This window comes from Thunnus maccoyii, chromosome 8 (assembly GCF_910596095.1).
Source record: "Thunnus maccoyii chromosome 8, fThuMac1.1, whole genome shotgun sequence".
Lineage (NCBI taxonomy): Eukaryota > Metazoa > Chordata > Actinopteri > Scombriformes > Scombridae > Thunnus > Thunnus maccoyii.
In genome coordinates, this window is record NC_056540.1 from 31,757,498 (window position 1) to 31,765,428 (window position 7,931).

Consider the following 7,931-nt stretch of genomic DNA (forward strand, 5'->3'; position numbering starts at 1 on the left):
GGAAGTCCGCAATCTCAATTTCAAAATAAGACTTTGACCCAATTTTGGACCCCGAACAAACGCTATCTCCTCCGAGGGCGTTGTTAAAAACTTTGTAATAACTTGAACGGTTTGGATTTTATAAGCCCTGAAAGTTGCAGTGCCACATCACACCTTACAATGTGAAACAATGGGGAGGCATGAACTTTGTGTCAAACAGAGGCTTCTGACGTCTAAACTATAAGTCTGACCACTTTCAAACCTGTATCAATGGATTTGCAACAAAATTTCCTACTAAAATATGATTTTTAATGTAAGATTTGGCCAAAGTCATGGGATTTATGAGGATATTTCACAAGAAGCGTACTCTAAAATCCTCCTCTCCAACTGCTCCTGGTGATGTCACTCCCTCAGTGCTGTGAAACATTCCGCAATACACACTCATTATAAAATCACAGGAGGAGCAAGAAAAGTCTTTAAAACTCACACTCTAATATCTCAAAAACAATAAAAGATAGAAAAAACATGTAAATTCAAGATTTGTAGGTCAAAGTCTTGTGACTCATTTAAAGTTCAAATGAAGTTTGTATCTAAAACTATGTGGAAGCAGTAAATGTTCAAAAAGGTGTGGGTTCGTTCACACTCTCCATTCAAATATATGAGTATTTTTCTGTGTCCAGCTGCAGTTACTTATTGTCTCTACACACCTGACTGTACACATGTCAATCAAACTTTCAAAATAAAAGCACACCACACTTGTAAGAAATATCTCTCATTTTTAATGATCATCCCCTAATCTTAACCCTGTGGTTATTATTGTTGCCATGGCGACAAAGGTGGCCTAACTTTAAGGAAGTAGTAACTGTAACCCAAACCACATGTTTCTCTAATCTTAACAGTGATCATTTTAACTCAAACTATGATCTTTCCCTGAACCTGACCAGACCTGAACCACAGCGTCGTCACGCAACCCAGTCACCAGAAAGAAAACGTTGGCATTGAACATTTCTGCAAACCACAGAAACGTTGAATATATCTACGTTTCAACACGTGAAATACGTATCATATCAACATATCTACAAACGTAGCATATTAACATTTCTACCCGTTGAATAATGATTTATGGTGTAACCACAAAGACCACTTGGTTAGGGAAAGAAAAGGTTTGGGTCAAAATAAAAAAATATAAAATAAAAACGGCCGATGTCTCACTAAAAACACCCGGTTTTGTCGGTTGAAACAGGAAGCAGACATTGGTTTCAGTTTCAAGGTGGTCTCGAGTCAGGTTCTCTGCTGATTTCCAACTTGCTGCCAAGAAACTTACTAGCCCTCCTCCTCCTCCTCCTCCTCCTCCTCCTACATAGGAAAGATCAACTCATATAGATCACATGTGAACTACGTCACTTTAGAAATGTTGATACATGTTTTGGAAATGTTGACATAATACGTATTGTTGAAATGTTAATATGCTACATATTTCACGTGTTGAAACGTAGATATTCAACGTTTCTGTGGTTTGCAGAAACGTACGATGCCAACGTTTTATTGTGGCGACCAGGCTGTGTTGCAACATAAAACATCATTATTTTTTTGAACATTAGATTGGCAATAATTTTGAAAAGCGCTGACAAATGATGTCGTCCTGCCGATTACTGCCTATGTGTTGTTTGGTTGTTCCATTTGGATGACGTGTTGAGTCATATATGCGTGTAACATTATTATGTTTGAGACCGGAGCGTGTCAACTTTCCAACAGAAATCAACATGATAAAACATGATGTGTAATATGCATACTACTAAAGCATTATTCTTTGTTTCAATATACCAACACTTAAAGACAAACACTTCTAGACTCTATAAATTCCTTTTTGAAAAGGTCACTGTATAGTCAAAACTAATAGTGACTTTCATTTCATTCAGTCTTCTGCTTGTTTGTGATTAAGAGTTAAATGAAGATGTAAACATGTTTCTGCAGTGCATCAGTCTAGCAGTGAAAATACCTCATCAGTTGATATTTTCCTGCTATTAAAATACGCTGAAGGTTTTTTCCGACCTTTTTGATACGTGCAGTTATTACTCATTAGAGTGAAATGTTTTCTGATTTACAAACAGCAGCTGCCTCCCTTCATTCTGATCAATTTGCTGGTAAGAACCTTTTTCATATCCCTGTAGTGTTATTAATATTTCTGTGGATACAAATGAAACGGGTCAGAGCACCAAAAGAAAACACTGAGATATTTCCCTTTCATCCGCCTCCTCCGTATACACACAGAATGTGGATTAAATAAGCAATATTGAATGCGGTTCGGGCCGTTTAATCCTCGGAGTGACGACTGTAGTTTGTTTCCTGGTGACAGTCGGTCTGAGGACGCAGGTCTGACGCCCTCCGGGGAAATTACAGCCACTCTGTATTCATGCTGTCGAGGCCTGCCGGGCCACCTTACCACCAAATCCAGTTCACATCACGATCCAGCGAACACCATGAAAGTCCAGGTGTGGTAAACATTTCAGATAAAAGATGACGATGTTCCTCTCATGTTAAGCACATACCTCCTCAATGATAAACCAGCATTTTGTAATTCATTTCAAAGCTTTTAATTAATGAATTAATTGAAATACAATCACCGCAATCAGTGGATCCGCTGGCAGAGGTCCTCAAAGGAAATCCACAACTACTTCAACTTGGAACATTGCTTTCATATTAGCTGTGTTGCATCATTCAATTTTACATATCTTGCTCTGCTGGAGAATAAACTTCTCCACAGAAGAGATGAAGAATGGTCTGCTGTCACCAGACATGAGTTGATGGCACAAATACGTCTCTATTCTGTGATTTTTGTTGTTTTTGTGCACTATAACCTGCATATTACATTGATTTTGCACATACATTGTACTATATGCTTATATATAGCTGTATATTCCTTTTTAAACATAACAGTTTTTCCTTTTTCTCTCTCTTAGTGCTACTTTCATCCTACTTTGTTCTGTTTTTATTTCTAATTTATTATTCTATTTCTAATCAACCATATTTTAATATTTCTTAACATATTGTCTGTGTGTGTGCAGCATGGATGTGGCTCCAGCTGCATGGCGTTGTGCAATCCTGTTTTTGTATGATGATGATAATAAAACTGAACCTTGAACCTTGAATGAACTGTCGCTTTGCCAACAAGCCTCACAAGTTGTCACTACCCGCCACCCGCCTCCCAGCAGCAAAGACAGGCAAATTAATTGCACTTTGTTCTTGTGGTCCGACAACGAACGCTCTTTTTTTTTTTTTTTTTCTGGCTTATGAAACTCTTTCAGAATCCACAGAACAAAAGAGACTTTTTATTTTTTAAGCTTGATAACAGTGGTTTTGTTTTGTAGTTTTTCTGTTTTTAGCCTCACTAGCATCATCTGGCTTCACTCCTCTATGGTGATAAGATTATGTTAGTCGTGTTTTCAGCACTTTGAACTATTGGATGGATGAAATTTGCAACTTTTAACCCTTAGGAGTCTTGGGCTATTTTGGCTGTTTTTTGCATACTTTTGAACATGCCGATGTTTGGTATCATTTTTTTTTTTTTTTTTTTTTTTTTTTTTTTTCAGCACATCATATGACCAGACCAATTTTTTTTTTTTTCACTTTGACATACTATATCATCATATTGGACCCCAAAAAACACAAACAGTATCTGACACTGACCCAAAAAACGACTCTTAAGAGTTAAGGGAACAAAATTAGCAAGTTTTTATTGTGTCACATATTTGTAGCAGTTTATGATCAAGGGATACAAATGTTTATGTAATAGTGTCACTCCTCCCTCCAAGTCATTTATGACATCCAATCATTATCACAGTCGCATGCTAAAATCAACGTCCACATTTTCTTATTGCTAAGTTTTTACAAACCGTCCCTACGACGGTATGATGATGAATTAACTAAGGTGAACTAAGCCAATGAATGCCACAAATCAATCTTCAAAATTGACGCTCTGTAGTAGTTTCCGATGACTTCATTAACATATTTCAGCACTGCTTCCCTCCAGATTTCAGTCACGGAGTTAAAATTCTTCCCCCTTGTCAATGTCAGTATTGTGATTATATTTCCAAAGAGCGTCTAAACAGAATATAGTACAAATGTTGACTGAAAAACACAGATTTACTGCTCCTCCTCCAGAGAGCTTTTGGAAAAAGAAAGAGCCAAGGATGTCACACCAAAATAATCTAATCCTTTAAGCATGGGAGGAATATTGTGGCGAGATGAAGAAAAGAAATAAAACAGCTGAGAATTTTTTTTCTCTGCAGAACGATGACAACCGCCAGCACACAACAACGTCGCCTCGGGCCACAACAATCAGCGGGGAGAGGGAAAAAAAAAAAAAAGAGGAGAGATTCTCTAAATGAAAGACAGACGAGACGGAGAGGAAGAGAGAAGAAGAAGAAGAGCGGGAATGAAATGGAGACAGAGTGACAAATAGGAAGAGAGCGATAACAGGGGGAAGAATTAACAGGAGAGTGATGTAAAGTGAAGTCTGGACGCCGACACCTGTCACTGCCATTTAAACCTTTTTTTTTACTAAACCTTATCAGCAACGAGTCGGGGAAATGAGACATCCAACGATTCCTTGCTTCGTCCCCCTTTCAGACGGCCATGACCAGAACGCCGTCAAGGCGACAGCGAGGGCCACGGATGAATAAAACATCACCACTGCTGCTGGAAAAAAAAAACATGTAGAGTTCTTACTCAGTGGAAAAGTTCTAGCTGTGGTTGTGTGTCGTTTAGACGGGATGAACAGGAAGCTTCTTATAAAGTTTGTCTGTTTTATTTTGAAGGAAGTGTTGGTTGATGATGCTGCAACAAACAGAAAAGATGTGGATTAAACACACAAGAATAAACACTTAAGAAACTCAAGATAGAGGTTTGTGAAACTAGATTTCATTTCAGCTCAGGAGTTAAAAGTTGTCAGGGTGCGTTTAGCCTAGCTTAGCATAAAGACTGGGAGCAGGGGGAAACAGCTAGCCGGGGTCAGTGGAACATCTGGCTTCCACCTAACCTGAAGCCATCCACATCCTAAATGCTTCTCTGGTTGTATAAACTCCTTCAGCACATGCACTTTAATTTGTCACTTTAAGGGCCATATGGTTGCATTAACTGAAATATTATAACAGTATGTTTTAGTGGTCACTTCCTGTGTGTTTATATGTTAACTGTTGTGATCTCTCAAACCAAAACGAATTACATATCAACAGTAAAGTTGATGTGGTAATAAAATATTGAATCTGCCTTCAAACTAATCAAAAGTTCACTAAATTAAATGTATCTTGTTTGTTTAATGAACAGAAATGTAAAATCTGCACTTTGCTTTTTTTTTTTTTTTTTTTTTTTTTTGAAGGAAACAGCTTATTCATCCGTCCAGAACTTCTGTACAAGGTTTCTGACTCCAGCGAGTACAAGTTTTTGGATTTGGTGTTATTACAGATACAATGGTACAAAACCTGCCGACGTTACTGTGACAACAAGACATCAGGAAAGTCACTGTTCATGTACGACTTAAACAAACACGATACTGTGAGGGACATTTACAAGGCCTGTTGCAAATTACTGTCAGGGGCACAAAGTTTTTTTTAATTTAGAAAAGTATTTACTGAGACGACAAATGTGAATGAGCTGCAGAAATGAATGGAGCACAAACAAAAGTGTTTCCTGCTGTTGAACTAGTTATACCGGTTGAAGAGAAGAAAATGTTTGGAGCTGCAAACGCGTATTCATCCTGCATGAGGAATCCTGTACGTGAGGAAATATGAGTTAAATATCCTGATGTTGTCAGTTCAACAAAAAGATCAGTGATGAATTGATTTGAGTTATGAAACATCATTTGGACGTTTTTCTTTTACAAGACTGTTTCTGTAAACAAGTCTGATATAAGGGTTAATAATATAACTGACTGCCTCCATTATATCATGCTGGACTGGAGCTGATGGGCCATTAAAAAGTCAAATATAGACAGGAGCGACCTGATGGAAACAGGAATGTAAAGCCATGTGAAAAATAAAAGCAGTCCTGCTTATTTGTCTTGTGTTGCTGAGCAGAAAGCTCCTCTAAACTCACTTTATAATGAGTCTTTTATATTTTCCCTCTCTCTCTCTTTCACTGTCTCTGCTATAGTCTCTCTCTGGTGTAAAACCTGTGTGCGACCCGTAAATAAGGAGAAACTAATGTTGCTGTTTGGTGCCTAAAAAGGGGGCGCAAATATCTTAGTAAATATCTTAGTGTAAATAAGGAAGCTTTAGAGGCAATAAATCCTCCAAATTAAAAGTTTTGGTTGTTTGTACCTGAACTTCAGATCGACCCACTGGAGCTGCTTTCCAAAGCCGTTACGAATCACTGTTAAAAATAATGATGTTTTATGGTGTGACATCACTTGAAACTCAGTCACTACCCCCTTAAAGTTAGGCAACCTTCGTTGCCATGGCAACAGTAAACACCATGTTACGGTTACACCATGTTGCAGGAAGCAAACAGCAGGTCTCCTGCAGTCAAATCCACTTTTTTTTGCCATCTAACTAAATATCTAACCATCGACCCAACCCGCCTCCTCCTATCACCGTAAATAAACGTCATCTGAACAGCGTCACTCCTCCAGGTCATAATTACTACAGCAGCTGGATGGCGTCTGTCACTCAAACGTGACTATAGCTTGTTTTCTTTGGCGACTGAGTTTACGACCTGTTGGGTCATTTCTTGGACGGACAGGCTCTTTAGAGGTTATTTTTTTTCAACGTGGATAGTCAGACTAGCTGCATATAGAAGCAAAAACTTGAAAAGCAAAAATCAGTATACTGAGAGACACACACACACACACACACACACAGAGCAGCCTTAGTACCCATCAGATGAAGGCTGTGACAGTTTTTGACAATTCTAACAAAAATTATTCATTTATCTGCTTCACATCTTGCTGATGCAACCTGGAGAAAGACAAGTTCAAAGGATGTTGTCAGAATGACAAAAAAAAAAAAGAAAAAAGGAAAAAACAGGCTGGAAAGGAATAATTCAGTGTTGGAGGACGTCACATTTATAAAACTCATCAGTCGCTGCTCCTCCACATTTCACAGCAGTCTGAATTTTTTCAACCAAACAAACCAACCATTCCTGTTTTTTTTATGATTAATCAAATTGCACTTCATCATCACAGTGAACATGTTGCACATCATGTTGTTTACATAGATGTTGTGTCCCAATCAAGCTATCCACTTATTAACAATAATTAACCAATCATAGTCAACTGACCGAGCAACTTTGCATTGATTACAACTGCAAATTATAACGATTAATAGTAGCTGGGACACATGTTAACAGAAACAGTGTTTGTTTAACCTACATGAGCTACATGAGGATCCTGCTGATGTTCAGCTCATTCAAGGAGATGAAGGTCAGCTGTGTAGGATACTGAGTTTGTCTTTGAGAGTTTGTTGATGGCAAAATAAAGAACATAACAATGGCCGAAGAGCAAAACCTCCCATATGAAAAATGCACTTTTTTGAGAAAACTTGTCTTGCAGAATGCTATTTGTTAAGGATACACAACACATAAAACACTGTTTTTGGACTATATTACTATATTATGTGGTATTGTTTATGGTATGTTTGTATGGTTATTACGGTATTGTTAACACATAATATAGTAATAGTCCAAAAACAGTGTATTATGTGTTGGGTGTCCTTAACAAGTAGCATTCTGCAGGAAAACAACAAGTTTTTTTTAGTTTTCTCAAAATGCATTTTTCAGATTGGAGGTTTTGCTCTTCAGCCATCGATAAGTTATGACGTCCCCGGCAACAGGAGGACGTATGTTCACCCAGATACTCTTACAGACGGTGAGCCAAGCCTCTAAAGATCAGTCACATGATGTTGTTGACATAAGGTCTCGAGGATAGGTAGTAGGGATTAAGGGATGTGCCCGAATAC